The sequence below is a fragment of the Thunnus thynnus genome, chromosome 7 (assembly GCF_963924715.1).
Source record: "Thunnus thynnus chromosome 7, fThuThy2.1, whole genome shotgun sequence".
NCBI lineage: Eukaryota > Metazoa > Chordata > Actinopteri > Scombriformes > Scombridae > Thunnus > Thunnus thynnus.
In genome coordinates, this window is record NC_089523.1 from 17,678,281 (window position 1) to 17,698,247 (window position 19,967).

At 41.1% G+C, this 19,967-nt stretch overlaps 1 long non-coding RNA gene across 1 annotated transcript; it reads right to left on the minus strand.

The window, feature by feature from the left end:
• Positions 1–9,582: 9,582 nt before the first annotated feature.
• On the minus strand, positions 9,583–12,243 carry LOC137186731 (uncharacterized). The gene is made up of 2 exons (XR_010929089.1): positions 12,069–12,243; positions 9,583–10,465 (listed from the first exon to the last, which is right to left on the minus strand). It is a non-coding gene; the product is annotated as an uncharacterized lncRNA (long non-coding RNA).
• Between the last annotated feature and the right edge of the window lie 7,724 nt (positions 12,244–19,967).

Here is a 19,967-nt window from a genome sequence, read left to right on the forward strand (position 1 = left end):
GTACACCTAGTTGAGAAAAGTGAACTGCTACAGATTTCTGGAGAGTGCTGCACGATTAGTCCAAATCAAAGCGCGTGGAATTATGTATAGCACATGGTGTGCGTCACCAGCACTCGCACCTCAAATAAATGAGGTGTCAAAAGAGCGTCAAAAGGAAATGGCACAGAGTCAATGAGACACCAGGCATCCTGCAGGGTCTCACACAGCGTGATGTTTAAAGCAGAACTCAGGGCCAACAAATGAACTTGAATTATAAGCAGTGCTGTACATTTGTGACAATTATAACATTACTACAAAGTTAATTTATGTTGGTATTTTACCTTTTTTTTTTATTATTAATTCTGATATTAACAAGTATCCGCTGCAGCAGTCATGTGCAAAGATTTAAGTGGAAAAACAAATATTCAAGTTTAAGTGTTTGTTCAACTGTGGCAACCCGTTAAAGCTGCCAACTCTTCGCTAGGAAATGCTGTGTGTCAGCATCAACGGAGGTACAATCACTGAGAGACAGAATTTTATACTGGGTTTCTGCAGATGTGAAAACACTTGAGCAATAAATTTCAGACAGTAGCGAGCCGTATATTTCAAGCTGGCAGATGTGCCTGCCAACGGTAAGTCAATAAACGCCAGCCATGTTTCTGTGGAAAAACAGTAAAAAGCAGAAAACAATCCAAACTCGTCCTCATTCTTAAACTGGGTCACTGCACCATCTGACAGGTCCTGTGTGCATTAAGAAGAATGGTTGAGTAGATTTAGGATTTAGAGTACTAAATGTATGAAATAACTAAGTAAGCATGGATAACTGGTGAATGTGTAGTGGTATACTGGGTTAAATCCATCTGTTATTTTCTTTTTCTCTGTGTAGTTTTCTCTGATGTCCCTAGTTGGCAGTAAACTTTTCCTTTCAATCGTTGGATGCTTTTATTTAGCAGCCAAGACTCAACACACAAACTTGGCATGGAGGCCGAGTTTGGAGATAAAGTGAGTTTAACCTGGCCGATGAGTAACCTTCCAAATGGCATAGAGACAACACTAAATGGCGGAGCCTCTCCAGGGGGAGGAATTCAGCTCATCTAGGACTGAGAAACATCTCTTCAAGGGAGTCAGAAACACTCGTTCTGTGAGCTGAGCTGAGTGGAGTGATGAGCTCCTCTGTTACGCAGCCGTGGGTCTTCACAGCTTCTGGGAACAGCAGGGTTTGCGCCACCATGGCACAACGTGACAGTGATGTGGGGAGAAGGATGTGGGTGAAGGGCAAGTTAGGAGGAATTAACAACAGTCTCAGTGACAGAAAGATAATAAGAGGGGAAGAGAAAAAAAGCTTTGAGCAATGCAGAGACTAGTGCACAGATAGAGCGAAACTCAGAAGGCCCAGAACTCAAATAACATCTCATAACTATCCGCAAGGGTTGTGTTTTTTTTTTTCTTTGGCACTGTACACTCTATCCTCCACAGGCATGACCCCAAAAGGACAAAAATGATCAGCTTGCCTATGAAGTGCAGTCATAAAGTTCACATTCCTGCCTTCCATTCAACTCTGCTCAATTACAAAAAGTTAAATATGGCTATAATGGTCACAAAAATAGGTTAACTGTACATAGCAAAAGGCACTTTAGAAAGTATTCTGTTACTGCATCTGTTGCAGAAGCACTCACGGTGGCACTCATACGTTCCATCCACCATATGTTCATGATATAATCTCCATAAACATATTCCAAAAATAGCAGATTTATGTTACATAAAGTGACTGAGACACACATTAAAGAATGAACAGAACAGTTCACTGTCCCTAACCCCGACCCTAACACAGATAATGAAGTCAAACAGGGTAAACTATTGTCACACTGACTCTCATGTTGTATTTAACCCTTGAACAGTGTTGATTTTGAGTAGTTTGTGTATGTGTGAGCAGACTGTGTGGACAGTCAGTGATGTTAATCTGGTAGAAGCTATTCTGGCTCCATGCAGGCCATCTGTGACTAAGGAATAAACGTCCTGTGTTGATATTTGTTTAAATTAGTGTGTGATAGCCGGGTCTGTGTGGTTCTGAGTTAAGCTCCAGATGTGTGTGACCGTGTGTTTATGTTCGCTGATGCTCGTGTGTCTATTTATTTATCTATGTGAGTGGACAGATTGCTGACAAAGCTGCCATCGTCTAGCCTGCAGCTGTGCTGTGTTAATAACAATAATCCAGTCAACCTCATCTGTAATGTACAGAAAACCACAACTATTTTAGAGAGGAAATAAATGAAATACCATCTTACCACTAATTTCACAACTGGGAGCATCTGCAAGCGTTTTTATTTTCATCTAGGGATGGGGTCCCCTTATTGAATCTTCAACATTTGCAAGTAACTAAAGGGTAAAATAACTACAACTAAAAGATGTTTAATCATCTCTTGTGGGCTGAGAAGGCAGAAAAACGACAGTGGAAGCCTAATTAATGTTCACAACCTGTACTTACAACCTAAATCTGAGATGAGCAGGATAATATATGACATGTTCATCAAATGTATGACACATTCAATTAACAGCCAGATACTTACTCCAAATACTGAGGATCCTGACTCAGAACTATTAGGCTGATCACATTAAAATGTTGATATGACCTGAATCAAAGTTTAACTGGAAGACTCTTAAAATGATGTGAAGTGATCAGCTGGATCATTTCTCTAGAAAAGAGTTTCTGTTGGTCTCTGTTGAACAACAAAAACACAGTCCGCTCAGTGTTACAGAGTGATGTCTCTTCACTCACAAACAATCTTTGTCTGAATTCAGACACCAGCTGCAGAGCGCACATTAACCAGAGAACAACCAAACTTTTTATTCAAGCTGTTGAAAAATTAATATTAATTAGCTAGAGTGGCAGCAACACTGACACGCAGCTAAAAATGAGAAGCCTGCTACCTGTATGTTTTCCATTGGTCTTTACTAATAAATAAGAGTGAGTCAAGACAAAAGGTTTGATAAGAGATACGTTAGTATACAAGCTTAATGAATCAGGGTATTTTGCAGACTGGGAACTGGATCCAAAATGTAACCAGCTATCTGAACCGTATTGAGATAGCAAACTAAGATCAAATGTGTGGGTGTATTATGAAGTGAGTGTTTCATGGATCAGATGTTGATGTGAACTTCAAATGCATGAGCTAAAGCAAAGAAACACACAAACATGTGGTTTACAAACCTAAAGCTGTGACGGAGACCTGGGTGCAGCTCCATCTGTGAACACCGCTGGTAGTGTTCATGGACTGGAAACCAGCCAGAAGGATGATATCCCTGTCACTGCACTGGACTACACACTACTGCTAGTTTAAGAAGAGTGATTTGGGTAAGATGGCATGAACCTCTGCATCAGCTTACAAAATTTCCCAGAAGAGCTAACATGCACACCTCCGAAATGTGCAGTTCTAAACATCAGGCCAAATGCTGACTTGTGGAGCAGGGAAGGCTACCTGATAGCACTGATGTAGAGCTTAAATAACTTTATTCAAGAATATTCCAATGTTGTCTAGTAGAGGTGTTTGTCACTCAAATTAATATACTATAAACACAGATGCACCCACTTCAGTGACTTGTCTTCATCCATTATGTTCACTAATGAGGGTGGCAGAGGTAAAGGAGTGCACCTGCACACATATCCATGATATAGCTGTCTGTCACTTGTTGACATCTTTCATTTTCTTACTTTTGGACATAAAGTCATACTAAAGCAACTGAGAGGGGCTTTCAAGAAGGACGTCTCTCCCATTCTGAAATATCCACTCATTTTGAAGCCTCTATATCAGCCACAGTTATAAAGAAAATTGTTTCTCATCATAAAACAAAAAATGGCATGATTATGTTGAGTTGATGCGTCCCCTGGGTAAAGTACTTTCCACTGTGTGAATCACATAAATAGCTTAAAGCAGTGAGCTCATGCAGGCAGCAGGACACTACAGTGAGCACTTTCTGGAGGGAAATCTGCAGCAGCAGCAGGAGTGAATACCCCTACCTCTCAGTACAGACATCCTGCCTGACTCCAAGTTTACATGCATCAATAGAAATGTGAAAAATGCATAATTTCTGGGAGGGACTTTTCCTTCTTGTTCCCTTCCACTAGTTGGGAGCAGGAATCTGATTGCTGACCTTAGTCTGAATTCTCAGGCTAGCTCTATTAATAGCCCAGACACCAGCGAACGCAAGACTCCTAAGTCAGCAGCCAGAGCTCGCTCGGCCAGGCCCCGCTTTAATTTGGCTCTAGACGGACTAGGCTGTTGATTAGAAAGAAAAACAAGGCTCCCGAATCTTCTCATTCAACTCATTCATTCTTCAGTGCTTAGAAAACAAAGCAGACTGCAGCTAAAACATACAGCATGAAAAAGACCTTTAATGTCAGTCGATGCCAGGGATACAGATATCTATCTATCTGTAACTGCACTGAGATAAAACCTGGGTCTTTTTAAGCAGAATGGTTTACAACATGACAATGTCCAAGCCTTCACCATTTCCCTCTAATGGTAATAATGCAGAGAGAGGGGCACCATTTGGCACGGCTCCCAGGGAAACTGGGCAGCAATGCAAAAGAGACACTGCTATGCCACAACCCGACTGCTCATTCAGAGTAGTGAAATGGGGCTTTTGTCTAAACAAACTCTGGAAAACAGTAAGGTATTTAGAGAATATTGGTGTATTGCAGCTCCAACACTAACAAGAGCTGGTTGTAAATCAGTTACAAAATTGCCTAAATCCAGCAAAAGATTAACAACTTCTGACAGGCTTGTGAGATGTGAGTCTGGAAACGCCAAACTTCTGTCCTGCTATAAACTACGACTCTCTGTGTTTATGGTGACAGAAATTCAGTGTTCGAGCTTCTTTGTGTCACGGGAACTCCTACTGATGTTGCTTTCTTTAAAACACTGAGGGATTGGCGTACATTGTCTTGTGATGTTATGCAATGCCGAGATGTCTCTTTTCCCGGCCCACTCATGCTGTAGTTTTCCCAGTGAAAACAATGTCAAAACCAAAGTGGCTCAATGGAAAAGGCCACAACTGTCATTTTGGATAAACACTGGATAAACGTCTCAGAGCTACATCGTGCTGTCCGCCTACAATCTTTCCCTCTATTGTCTTTTCTTTTAAGAAATGACCAGTACAACTTAACTTTGTCGTACTGTAAACACAATGTCATGAGAGCCTGAGACCCATTTTAATGCTTAAATAAGTAAGTCACATTGTGCCCTTCGCTGGTTACAAGGTCAGATATTCAAAACATACACTTTAAATGTCCTCAGTGTGTGTTTTGTAATGTGATCCAATGGATGATCACAGGTAAACACATTCCACCTCCTTCAGGCTGCTCCTAAAATATGTAACATTCCTCACAAACATAAATATCACTGACAAGCAGCACAAGAGGGCGGCTGGCAGTCTGCTGTGGCAGCGGTTAACAGGTGGAGTGGATGGGCAAGGACACAGAGGGCGTTTATTTACTGCCCATTAGTCTGCTCTGTGGTGGGAAACTACAAGAGCCCAAGGGGGGCTTTCATACTTTTAAATTCTGGGCATTCTTGAGACATGAGAGTATGCACTTGACTTTAACTATGGATGTAAGGGAAACAACACGGCAGGGAGCATGTGGGATCACAAACATGACATCCCGTCAGTCTGTATCCCAAAATGTATGTTAAACTGTTTAGTTGCAAAAAGCACTGCAAGACATGTGCATTAATATCTTGACCACATAATAAAAATTACAACTAGATATCTTTTAGATTAAGAGCCCTTGCAGGAGAGCAGAAAAGTTGACACTGCTTCAGTGAACTTTGGAATAAATATCAAATATTATTCAATGTCTCCTCAATAACTAATCAAAACATGAACTACATGTCAGTTTCTCCCTCAGCCAGCAAGAACTAATTTTGGTTTCTTTTTTTTTCTTCTGGCTTCTCAAGGAAATAGACAGTTCCAGGTCAACTCATCTTCTGGTTGAACAAATTCTTCTGAAGTGGTGCTTGTGTTTACACATATACACAGTACTGACCCAGAGGAAAACACTGGAGTTTACTCATATTACTCACATGTTGCAGAGTTACTCAAATGTGGCTCAGCTAAATAAATATAACTGATGGAGGAAAAGAGACTTTCACCTTATTAGACTCTTTAAATGCCCGTGTTTCACCCACACAGGTGTTTCACTTATAGTGCCTGATTAAACCTCTTTCAGTCTGATTTCGTTCGATTACTATGAGGAATGGGGTGACTGAACTTGCCTCTTTCGTTTTGCTCAATCAGATTAAACTTAAAGAAATCACAAGGCTCTCCAATGTCCAGCAAGTTTGAGAGAGGCAGGGGGATTGACCCCTCATTCAGGAAATATTGATTATTTATCTGCACCTTCAGGGCTGTGTGAGTGTTCACAGACTGTACCCTCCTGCGTAGGTGTGCATCATCTTCAAATACAGATACAATTTAATGTTTTTAGTTTAAGTAATAGTGACTGTTGAAGAGAAATATTGCCGAAATTCTCTTGGAAACTGAAGACGATTGTAGAAATAACGGGGGATTTGAAAATGATCAAGCACTTTCTCACTGACAGAAACACACATATGCTGTACATTAAAATGCAATTTAGTGCTGAGTTTCAAAGGTAGCCCTGCAGACAGGAACCAGTGATAGTGAGACTTAGATCACAGCAATAACTCAACAGCCTTTCTATATATGAGTCTGGCCATCCTTAGACTCAGTGCACAGTAAGACACTGACATTGAGGTAAGATTGAGCTATTTGGGAACTGAAAATACAGCTCACTACCTCAGGCAAACATCACTTTGACCTCAGGAGACTCTTGATTTTGGGAAAACTGATTTCATTAATTAAGCTGGAAACAATGTGGTCACCTTCAGCAACACAGATATTCATATATAATAGTTATTCTAAGAGAAATAATATTTTTGCTTCTCTTTTAGATAAATGATCCTTCTTTTGTACAGACGTTTGATGAAAAGCTGTAAGAACGGTGGTCCACCTGCTGTTAAAGCCCTCTTTCCTGTGTCTTTGTCAAAATGTTTCATTAAAACACACTTAAAAAATACTTTGGATACTTAGAGAAAGGTCTGAATAAGCACTGCCAGTGTATATCACCCCATAAAGAGTTGCCCGTGGCAACCTGTTAATCTGCTGAAACTACCGGATGTTTTTTCTTGTTTCCTTTCAGTGACCAGGAGTCTAAAAAGAGGCTGGAAGAGGTTTTCCAACAGTAAAAATAAGGAAGTCATTAGCTGCTTATGGTGCTTAAATACTAACGCCAGCTCCATAAAGCCGTCAGTAATGGGCATCTATGCTCTATGTCCTCTTAACCTTTGAAGATTACACTACATAAACACACGGACACACACACGATAAGATAGACACCTGTAATTAAAACTACCTCACACAGAGCAACAGTAAATGAGTATGTGGTTTCCTGCCAGTCAGAGGTTTTTAAACACAGCAATTTTGGTTAAATCTCAAGCAGTATCATTGTAAATTCATTGTGAGTACCCCGAAATTAGGAAATATAAATAGAAGTAAGTATATGTATAAGGGATGTACAACAATATTTGTGACTTTTTTTATCTCATTGAAAGTAAACTAGATTTACTTGGAAACTGTTGATCCCTCAATCAATCTTTGTAGGCAACTGAAGTAAAAAACAATAAAACATGTTGTGCATTTGTCTTATAAAGGGAAAGTGTGCAGATTTAAGTCTGTTTACAGACTTGGAGAGCACAACTGTATGTCGTATAAAGTTGTATAAAGGCACCAGAAGAAGCTGCACAAAGTCTGATAAATTGCCTCAAGTGACATAACTTGAGTCAGCGTAAGTTGGGTTGGACAACTAGTTTGAAAATCAAAAAAATTGTTGGGATTGTGGGGACAGAAAGAAGTTAGGTTACAGATCTCCCTCTCACTCCAAATTTCTGCTTAACGCCAGCGTCTCAAGGCTACATTAACCACTACTAGCATACTAGCATAACCCACCTGAACCTCTGAGCTAACTGTTGGCAGTCAAGTTGCATTATGGTTAATGTAGGCGCCAGGTTTAAACAAGGGAGAAGAATGCATCAAATAAAAGATACAATATCTTTGGCTCTACATCAATTTTGATACATTAAAAAAAAAAAGCCTATCATAAGATTGTATTCGAGATAAACTGCCAAAAATGATCATTATAAACACTATATACACTATCTGGAAGAATTCTGATTAAGCCTACTGGATGTTACTGTTATTTCACATGAATCACATTTATTCTGACTGAGTGATCAAGATCTACAGCAGACTCTTTCAAAAGAGAATCAAAAATGTATACCTGTTTCTTATGGTTTTGTTAGGTTCAGAAATTTGGTCCTTGGCATTGAGGCTGGACATGGGTATAAATAGAGGTCCTGGTGTGGTTTGAGCTCCTGGATAACAGGGAGGTCAACATGCCACAGGTATGTGAGAGTGTTTATGTGGATGTTATAGAAAGAAGCCAGAGGGAGCGAGTCAGACTGTTTTAGACAGACTGGGGAGCTCCTTAATACACCGGAAGACAAAAAGGAGAAAAAAACAAGTCTGGAAAGAAGGGAGAACATAAAAGGGGAGAGAGGTGAGGGGAAAAGGGGGAGCAGGCTCAAGGGATCGAGGGAGGCTGGAGCTACGTTTCTCCTCTTTGATCCTTCAATGAGACGCACATGTTGTGGTGTTCACCCAGTTCGTATGATCCCAATTCTCACAGAAGCACATTTCTTCCTTCCCAAATCACTACCGTTGCTCATTCCCTAAACACTTCACATTTCAAAGCATTTACTACACGACAGAAGAGTCAAACTTCCTCAAAGTCCCTTGACTCGAAACAAACCACCATGATCCCAGTTGTAGTGTCACAGAACGACATGAAACTAATCAATATCCAGGCGAGTAAACAGGTCATGAGATGATGCACAAGGACCTCATCAACACTGTCCATATACACTGTAGCTGTAGTAGTAGCTGACACTTTATTTTAAGACGCCAAGAAAGATCAAAGATCAGATGCTGATTAGCTGTATCATGTGTATACGATCTGCCACAGACCTCTGTATACAATTCACAGGCAAATCACCTACACTGCTGACTCATCTGCAGCTCAACACTACTGAATACCAAATATACCAAATTGTTGTCCAGAGAGAGAAAAAGAGAAGAAAATATCAGTAAATTTTGATTCATGGGACTCATGAAACTATTCGCAAAATACCTCTCAAAGAGCAGTATTTACTGAATGGTTCCTGTGCTTGTGGTTACGGCTTCAGTGTCTGGTTTCAAAAGAGGCCGGCTGTGTGAGTGATGTGGATTAAGTGACACACACATGTGCTCTCAGACCTCAGACAGACACGCACACACAAGTGTCTGATGTGATGCATGGAGGAAAGAAAATTCACACACAGAGGTGATGGTCGATAAAGGAGCACCTGGTCTGTGTCTTACATTTGAGATTCATTTCTGACACTGTTGGGACCTCCTGCTTATTTTGAGAAAAAAAGGGGGTCTTGTGAGAGTGTTTGATGTTAAAAGAATAGCAGATTCAAAATGACAATATAAATATGACTGATTTATTCCCTCACACAGAGAGAAATAAAAAGGACATATGTCTCTCTCAATAAACCACTTCTTTAAATGCCAAGTACAGTAACATTCCCCAAATATTGTGGTTGTGTCTTAAACTCTGAACCTCCTCTCGCCTCCATCTATCATCATGTCACAGCACGCTAACACATTCTGCTTTACTTACACCCAAGTGCTTAAATCTGATACCACCATCTGGGTAAGTATCTGTTTTGTCTGTGTGCCTGCTGGTTGTGGTGGTGCTTAATGGTGTGAATGGAAAAAGATGTTAGGTTAAAGCAATCAAACTGGTTTCTTTCTTCTGGTATTTCATATTTTAGATATATATGCTGGATGCCAGTGGTTTTGTGGAGCTGCTTCTTAAGGAAAATGAAACCTGGCAAGAAGCTTTCTGTGACTGCACGTCTGTGAGCTCTCTTATCTTTTGTCATCTGCATTCTTTTTGAAAGTCTGTCAAACTTGATGCATTTCCTCATGCTTTCCACATTTCTACTCAGTTGTTTCGCCTCGTCTTCAAGCTGTTCTCAACACCATCTTTCCTTTTCCTTTAAACTCCACATTATATCAAATTATTCAACATCCATTCCTCGACACATCCTTGACACCCAGATCTTGAAGATATAAGGCCAATTTGCCCTCCGTTTTACCCAGTAACAGAGAAAAGTAAGGGGTCTTATGTTCTCCGGGGACATCCTTTACTACATCCCATGTCGTCAAGAAGATCTCCACCATCTCATCTGCTCTTCCTTTTGGCTTGCCTGGCATTTCCTCTCACTGTCCTGCAGCACGGTGGGAGCATCTGGAAGTGTTTTCTTAAAGGGAGTGGAGGGTGCTGCAGCTGAGGACCATGCTGGTTCTGGACACACAGAACTGTCATCTCATCTCTATGTATTAGCACGAACACTTACACCCATGGCTACATCAAAAGACGTCAAACTTATGTAAAATTTAATCTTAAGTAACAGAAAGGCTGAAGGCAAGTGGCAGTGATTGGCTGCAGTTGGCTGAGACGTTGAATAATTTCTATCTAAATGATGGTCTTTGGTTGTTCAAAATGTGACATGCAGAACATTTTGTACAGCTTGCACACATGTTTCAGGTGAAAAATGTTACATTATAAATCACTCACAGTCACTTCATATGATTTACTGTCTGCACATATGATGACATGACACATTTCTGACACATCTGATACCAAAATGTTAGTAACTGTCTTAATATGCTATGTGCGTGTTGTGTAGCTGTGTCTTCGCAGTGCCTGCAGTTACAGTAAAATCAAAGACTTTGCTCCCAGAAGAATACAGATTAGATCAAGACATCCTGACTGTCGGCCCAAGCCATCCTAACTGTCCATCCTAACAAACATCAGTCTGGCTGATCCACAGCCTGTATGGTACTTCCGGAGTCAATTTGTTACATGTTAAATGTGAGATCTGTGAGAGCAACAGATGAGAGCTCCATAGGTTATAGCTCAGAGTTCGAGATTACCAACATTTCCCAAAAATACTTTTCAGCAACACAGAGCCTGTATCTATCTTTATTCAACACCAACTGACTCACTATCTGACATTTACTGCTGACAGTTTTGGAAAAATGTCCATTAAACTCCATAGAAGCTGTAACAAAAATAAGATGACGTAACTTAAACATTTCACACATTATCAGCATGAATAGAAAGAATCTATGAAATGTATCCAGAAAAGCAAGAAGCTAACAGGGTGATTTTTTCTCCATAATGCTATGCTTTATGTTTAGTCACCAAATACTGAATACTGGCTTTAAGACAGCATGAACTGGACACACAAGGGCGTAACTTTGGGTTGAACATTGGGGGGTTGAGATCTCCACCCATATAGGGGGGTCTGGGGACGTGCCCCCCCCCCCCCCCGGAGATGTTTATTGCAAATAGGCTGTTAAACGGCTGTTTCACATTAATTTTAAGGGGAAGAGACAAACCAAAACAACATGCTCTACATATCCCAACTAGTGTAGTTGAATACCATAAAATCATTCACTTTGTCTAAAAGCACCAAATTTGCATTGTATCAATTTGTTGTCCCAGTATTAGTGAAATGGATATTTATCACTTCCTGAACATATCTTCAGCCATTTGATAGTTATGCCACAATTTAACTGTGCTTAATCCTTATTACTCTGTGATAATTATTGCAGCATTGTTGGCTGTCAAGACCCTGGCAGCTGTCACGGCCACCAATCCTCTGCACCATTTTGTATCCATGTAAAAAAAAAAAAAACAGTCTCAAAGCTTTAAAAGTGTTGTCTATGCTCAGCTGGTCCCTGGCACGTGGCTAAGTCAGCTGCTACAGACATGAAAAGAAACATGCAAATGCATTTCTAACTTCAAACCATATATGACTTATAAATAACTAAAAAGAAAATCACAATTATTCGTTAGTGTATTCATAATTGTGTCCTTGCCAGAGCGTTTATGTTCTCACCTGCTCACCTGAAACTCCCCTGCCTGTCGGACCACTGCCCTCACCCTGTCTCTCACTGTGAGGAAACCACATGGTCCAGATAAAAAAAAAAAGTCAGACACTTCTAACTCATACATGTCTTTTAACCTGCTCAACAGTGTTTGCTTGCCACAGCATTTTAACTCTTTGACCTCATTACCTGCCTGACCTGCTGCTACATTCACCTTCTTGGATCTGATGAAATATAAGATACAACTTAGAAATAAAAACTAGTTATCCCTAATATTAGCAAGATAATCGTAACTAGCTAGTAGCTCCAGTAAAAGTAGTCTGATTATATTATGGCTAACGTTAGCCTAGCTAGCATACAGCAGAAAATAAGACTTTCATTCAATTATTTGACTCATGAGTGGTAGGTAGGAAGAGATTTTTCTCTTTTTGTTGGTCTTTTGTCGCTCCTCTTTTCATTTTGTATGCTAGCTTGCTATTGCTCACAACCAAGTCTCACAGTACAGGGGCAGGGAGGGGTTGGAAAAATGTTATTCTTTGCTTGTTAATTACATTGAATTGAGAAAACCAACCACTTTATCATGTTTTATAACAGTTAATATTTTTCATTCATCAGTATGATATGATATTCGGGGGGGTTTGTACTGGCTGGTTTCGGTTACTGGGGGGGTTACAACCCCCACATCCCCCCTGTAATTTACGCCTATGTGGACACACATAAGCTAAACTATAAGAAAACTCCAGCATGCTCTCCAAGCCACAGATTGAAATACTAGAGGAATTTGAAAGTTGTCCAACATGGGCTAGAGGTTAGGAATGGATGCTGCAAATACCATACTTGTGCAATGTGAACATGGATTCTGAGTTTGCCAGAAAAACTACCACACTAGAGATGTAATTTGAAGTGTGATGACAAACCATGCCGTCAGCTCCATGGCTACATCACTGATTGTCAGCGTGGTGGAAAAACTGTGAAAGACAGTTTCTTAGTCCATAGATGGGCAATTTCAAGTCTCTGGAACAAGGAACAGCTGGAGAACAGCACAGATGATCTTTATACAGAAAGAATCCTTCCCTCCCCCAAAACATGGTGGTCAGACTGATTTGATAACTGCTGTCGTGACCTCGTCACCTGCCTCACTTCCTACCAGAAAGCAAATCGTCTTTATAATAACTGGATGACACTGTCTCTGGTGTAGCTGTAGCATTTCTTGCACTGCTATCAGAGCGCTGGGACCTCGTTGGGGGCCATGGGAACTGGGCTGAGGTTATTTATAGCGGGTGGGGGGCTTGGCAGGGGCCATTTCTATGAGGCTTTAGAGGAATGTCTAAGGTCGCCCTCTGACCAAAACTTCTGCAGAGTGCCGAGGCTGGAGGTTGGAAGGCTAGCTCGGGCTGACGTGGGACATCTGCAGAGATGAAGACACGAGCCAGTTAGCTTGAGGGTCTGGTGAGCAGGCCCAGCGGGGAAAGGAAGGAAGCGGTGAGCTTAGGAAGTTAGAATGTCAGAGGAGGACCAAATAGGGCAATTCAGCAAACCCGTCTAAAGCTAGCCGTTAGTAAAATGAGCCAAAGACGATTACGTGAAGCAGCAATCTTCAATCAGATATTCCAGAGAGGTTTGTAGGGGAATGCACATCTGTAGCAACACGACAATTGTAGTCCATATATGAAAAGATAAAAAATGTGCGTTTATTAACTGGTCGTATTGAGACAAATCTGTTTTGTAAATCAAACCAGCTGGATTAACAGCACTGGGTAAAAGTATTTTGGTATTGAGTATTTATTGTACACAAATTGTCAGCAGACAATTTGACATGTTATTGTAGGAAAATCACAGGTGTTTCTAATAACATTAATGATGGCTCCATTTTATTCAAGTGTCCCAGTAAGTCATGACAGTGTGACACGGTGACCAGTGTGCAAAACATCAGGAGCCTGAAACTGAAGCAGCTAAATGGATTTCAGCCAACATTCATTTTGTTATTTACACTTTGCTTTGCATATAGTGTTTCTAACATTTCTGCACCTTCATGTATGTAAATGAGTTCAACAAAATATTATAAACTAGAGACTGCAGCCATGCCGTCATGCAAATAAACCCAAATCAAAACATGTAGTTGAATAAAAAAGTATAAACAACATTTCTCTTCTCTGGTGGTCGATGATTATATCGCACATTAACCTGCATTATTCATACAAACTGAAAGTATGATTGCAGTGCAGCTTCTCTTCCTGTGGAAAAAACTCTCTCTCATAAAAGAATACCCAACACATGAAGTCTAATGTTCACAACAAATCCCTTTTTAAGCACTCATCTTTCATCATCTCTTTATTGTTGTCATACAGCGGCCTCATATTCAGTGAAGTGTTGCGTGCCTGCTCCCTAACCCGATTGTTTGCCCTCGCATCAAACTCAAAAAGCCCAGAGGGCCGCCTGTCAAAGCCAAACCCACAAGCTAAAACCCTTGCACTACATCCTCAGTGTCTGCATCACAACGATACCATCACACAGTGCATCTCACTATACATGCTCTGAGAATTAAGCCCACACACTTTACCCAGTGGAGAGTAATACAAAATGATGTATCAGGTTTCAGTGATGAGTGATACGCCACCGTCTCTCACTGAAAGGGCTCACAGAGTAGAGAGCACTGTTGTTGGTGCATTAATTCAGTCAGATAATGCCATGGATGATAGAATTACTGTACAGGCATAAGTATAATGTTAACACTTGATACTGTACGGTGGTTATGATTCACATGACAACAAATATGGCTGGATATATGTGAAGGAAGAGAAAGAACTGTGTCAGGGCTTTATCCTCATGTAACAAACACAGTATGTGTTGAACCATGAAGTGAATGTACTGTAAGTAAAGGTCAGATCACAGCTCACACCCTTCATTTGGCACTCCCTCAGCCTAATTACTGCTGATGTTTTGTTTACAATAATATGTACTGTATGTGTTTCTTCAATGATGAGATGTCAATCAGTGGGCGACAGAAGGGTGTGGCAGTGCGTATCTGCAGATTCTGCCATTCCAGTTTGCAAATGAATGCAATGAACATGCACACGCTGGCGGTGACGGCAAATGAGAAAAACAGACAAGGCTACAGGGGAAATGGAGGAGAGGAAAAGGGGAAAACCGGCATCTACTGCAGAGGCTAGCTAGCTAATGGGCTAATAAAGTCCAAGTATAGACAGCCTACACTTTAGCTGCAGAGGCAAGCAGCAACTGAAACACAGGAAGCTAATGGCTAGTTGAGCAAAAGCCACAGAGGAATGCACCACTGTGAATGTTTGTGCGGAGAGGTTTACTCAAGAGAGACGTCCATCCCCTCCTCGATGCCTCTCTGTCCATAGCTGGCACTGCCCAGACGAAGTGATATCATTCTGAGTCTGTCCATGTGTGTGTGTGTGTGTGTGTGTGTGTGTGTGTGTGTGTGTGCATGTGTTGCATTTTTAGGCTAACAAAGAGAAGCCACAGCCACCCTTTTGCTGTACCACACCCCGGAGTCCTGCGTGGCTTTGCAGCCATGGGGTGTGGGCACAGGAGAAGGGCACTTAAGTTATGTCAGCCTGGGCTGGATGATTGCTCTCAGAGGGGAGATATAGTGTGTTTATTGACAATCACACAATGGGTGTGGTTTGAAAAGCATGAACTAAATTTATGTAGACTCGGACATCTGCTTATTTAATCACATACCCAGAAAGGGATATGCCAAACCATCACATGAGAGTAACCAGTGAATGTCGTCACCAAACTGAGAAGCAGCGGGAGCAGCTTCAACAGATGTTGTCCCATCGAAAAAACATCCTCACAAGGTGTTCCTCCTGCATACGCTGCAGCTTTGTCACATAGGCTTGGAATGTGGCTGAGGAAGGAACCAGGGTTTGTCACACCCATACAGATCCACTTCTCTCCACTCGTCTGTGAACTGCTCGGGCTTGAAAACAAACACGCCCCCCCGCGCCCCTTTCATCCCCACTCAGCCGGGCCAAACACAGCTGCCGGGCTTTGGGATGTAGACAAGTAGAGGAGGAGAGTGAGGAGAGTGAGGAGAAGGAGGTGAGGGGGTCAGTTTTGACACTAAGGTGACAGGCAGCTGCTGCTGGCTACCGGAAAGACAATGACAGATGAGCACTGTCACTGTGAGACTACAATACGCTTCAAGAGAGCTGCTGACTCTGCTGAAGGCTAGTTGGCTTAGACTTAAGGCAACTATAACCACTAAAAATGTAGGAGTGAAACACAAACAAAGGCAGTAGGTATTCAAACAAAGTTGACTGTCTCACTTGTCACTTTGCAAGACAAGGAACAAGAAAATCTGGGCTTTGAGAACACACCTATTCTCACGCAGCTCTGTGGTATCATGTAAAACCCCGAAGCACATAAGTACAGAGAAGTCATTAATGCACATTATTCGCAACAAAAATCAGAAGCTCAGTTTGAACATTTTGTGGATAGGAAACTTGTCTCATGTGTGTAAATGATAAAACATTTCACATTCAGACTGAAAATGTGGTTTCAGCAGTTTGAAATATTAAAATTTCAAGGTCCAATCACTTTGTCGCTTGTTCAAACTAATGGATAAACACTGCACAGAGGCCTGAATAGCAGTGGCTATCAGGGCTGACATCAACTAACCACATTGTCCTCATTTTGGTGAGATAATCGAGGCCAAATAGCCCCTCACCAATGACCTACTTCAGAATCATTAAGGAAAACTCTGGTTTCTTACCTCATAGTCTGGTCAGAGGAAGATGGTTGATCAGCAGGAAAAAATATTCCAAAATCCACATCCAGTAGAGTTCAGACACATAAGAGAGGAGCAGAAAGAATTATTGTCAACATGTTGAACAAATATTATCTGACAACCTTACAAAATAGACCTGTACATTTATTGTGCAATAAATGCTGATAGTAATCTGAGAAACATCTCAGAAGTCACATGGCATCTCGTCTGGTTGTAGTAACCACGTACTATTTGACACCTGGATCATCCAGTTTCAGGATCTGTCTGACATGATTTATTTTTTTCAAAGGAGGGAGACCCTGCTTTGTCAGGGGGCCTACCACTTGTTAGAACAAGTTGCATTATGGACTGAATTCAGGGCTTTATTGAAGTTACTTTAACACAAATATGCTCAAAAACAGATCATGTATGGTTTAGACAGTCAAGACACTTATATTTACACTTATTGGTGTTGCAGACTAACTAAATAACTGTAAATAAGTCTTTCTTGAGACCAGAGACTTGTTATCTTATCTTTCAGACAACCCACCAAATAGTCTTTCATTAAAAATTCAACTTCTGCACATCTCTAAGCCTATTAAACAGTGAAGATCAGGCTGAAGACAAATACCACACTGATACTTTTATAGCACTGGTGTAATTTTTACAAAGTCGCCTAAACAAAAATGTTTCAATTAAATGTGCCAATTATCATCAACACTTCACATGCACGATGCATGATGAACACATTTTTGATTGGAAAGTGTTGAGATTTTGGGCACATGTGTATGTGATAAAGCTTGAGTGATGAAAAGTATCCAAGAATGCTTCAAAGATTGCATGAACTTAAGTCTAAAGTTGAGTGTGCTTGTGTCCTAAATAAATTGGTGCAGGGGCTCCTGTAGGTTTTCAGATTTACAGTAGACTATTACAGGATCAGTCCCTTCCCTTCCTAAGGTATCTGGTTTTACAATAGGGGACATTAATTATTACGGGACAATACATTCGGAAAACTACCATTTCAACACATACAAACGCCCTGCTGCTGAAGGTCATGGGCCTTTCTTTAGGAACAAGGCAGGAGTGTGGCACACCCAGTAAGAAGAAACTGGCACTTATATCAGAGTCTGGCACTTTTAGATCAGTTGGCCTCTCCAGTAATTAGTCAGGACCAGACGCCTATCCAAATTATTCATGATGTTTGCCATTTACTGATTCTTTCTGTTCTTAAGAGGCAAAACAAATTTCTTTACTGCAAGCTGCTGGGAAACTTACTGGCGGTGTTACAAATATTGATTCACTACTTTAAACTCACGACTATCAGTGCCTATGAGCTCACAGAGCAGACTGTGCAGAGACGCAGGTGAGGAACCGGAAATATCATTATAGTCTCTGCAACCATTTACAACCACTTCAGGAGAGCAGAAATGTTACAGCTGACAGGCAGTGCTTTAGTAATCCCTGCATATGGACAATATATAATGTATGAGCTGCTCTTTAAAGCAGAACTGGCATCAGTGTGCATCACTCCAGATGCACAGTGAGTGAAATTACTGTGGCAGGACGACATGCAAATAAGACTCCTGTGCACTGTTGACGGAACAAACATATCAACAAATAAATTAAACATCCACAACCATCTCTCCCAAAAAATATCTGCCAGTTTAGAGCCGAAAACGTCGACGCAGGACATGTGATTGACATTAAATTCCTGGGCTGTATTATAACAGCTACTCGCTTGACTTGTTCATATTTCTTGTGGTTCCTCTCTTGACCTACATGCTGTGGTCGTCCAGCAGTGATGCTGTCAGCGCAGCCACAGACTGCAGCGAGGATGGTAGCATCTCTCCACAAGGCTTTCCCTGAGGAATGTTAGCCACTGCTGACTGTGCCATCCATCCACACCACCCACTTCCCCACAGCTACACTTCATTTCGTCAGGGTTGCTTTTGTGTTTTTGCTTCATTTGTTAAATGGGTTATGGGCTCTTAATAAAGCAGGCCTAGATTCCTTCAGCTCACAGGACAGTTCGGCTAAAAATGGAGGGTACATGATAAGTTAAATATTTCATTTTACAACCACTGTCTTTTAGAGTTCCCTGGCTGATATGTGCCAACATTTCATCACTAAGCCATGTCTAAAATATTTAAGTAAAGCAAAGTAAATTTAAAGTAGTTTTTTTTCCAGTGATCTGGGACAATCCCAACATTAATAACACACTCAAAAGCCAGACATGTAAAAACTAACATTTGAACATATCACTGAGATGTTAAATCTAGAGTGGCTCCACAAAAAATGACCAAGCAGAGCTGGCAAAGGTGAGAGCTCGGGCACAGGACAGATAACACTAAAGAACTCAGGAACATTCAAAGAGCATTTAAAACAAAGCAGCATTTGGACCTAATCATGTGAGCACTTTTATTATATCTATGAATTCATCTCTAGCGAGCAAAGCGGAGCAAATAGAAGTTTTAAAGCCTTCGGGTTTATATTTGTGATCACTATAGTAAAAGACATGGAGTGTAACTGATCTTCAGATGCAAATATAACCATATGGTGGAAACTCAGCACTATCTCTGCCCACTCTCTGCATGAGAGCTCTCTTCATCTCCCACTTTCTCATCTTCATCCTCGCCACCATCCTACATTCCCCTTTCTCTCGCTATCATGGGACAACAATCTGAACCAGGCAGCTGTTTCAGTGTGACTGTAGCCTCCAGCACTCCATATCATGAGACCGGTGTGCCCGAAAAGAAACCCAAATGGGGAGCTCATGAGATGTGAACAGGCTGAGAGCTAACACAGTTTTCAGACGTGATAAGACGCAGGTAATCAGCACTTGATACAGTTTGAGTAAGGAATCGAAAACTGGTTAGACCTGCAAGCGTAATAAACCACAAATGTAACACGAATCTGCAGCTTTTAATGTAATAATCCCACTAACATAATGAGTTTCCCACTAACGTAATAGCAGTCGCCTACATTTATTAATGATTTATTACATTTGTGGGATGTTGTTATATTTGTGGGACCAACAGACCGATAAATCAGCTGGGCTAACATATCGGCAGATATTAGCTTATTGCAAAGCAGATACTTTATATCGTAGTGGAGTATGGGTCGGTGAGTGCAGAAATGTCAAAATATGCTTGAGGTAATTTACTGTCAGTCG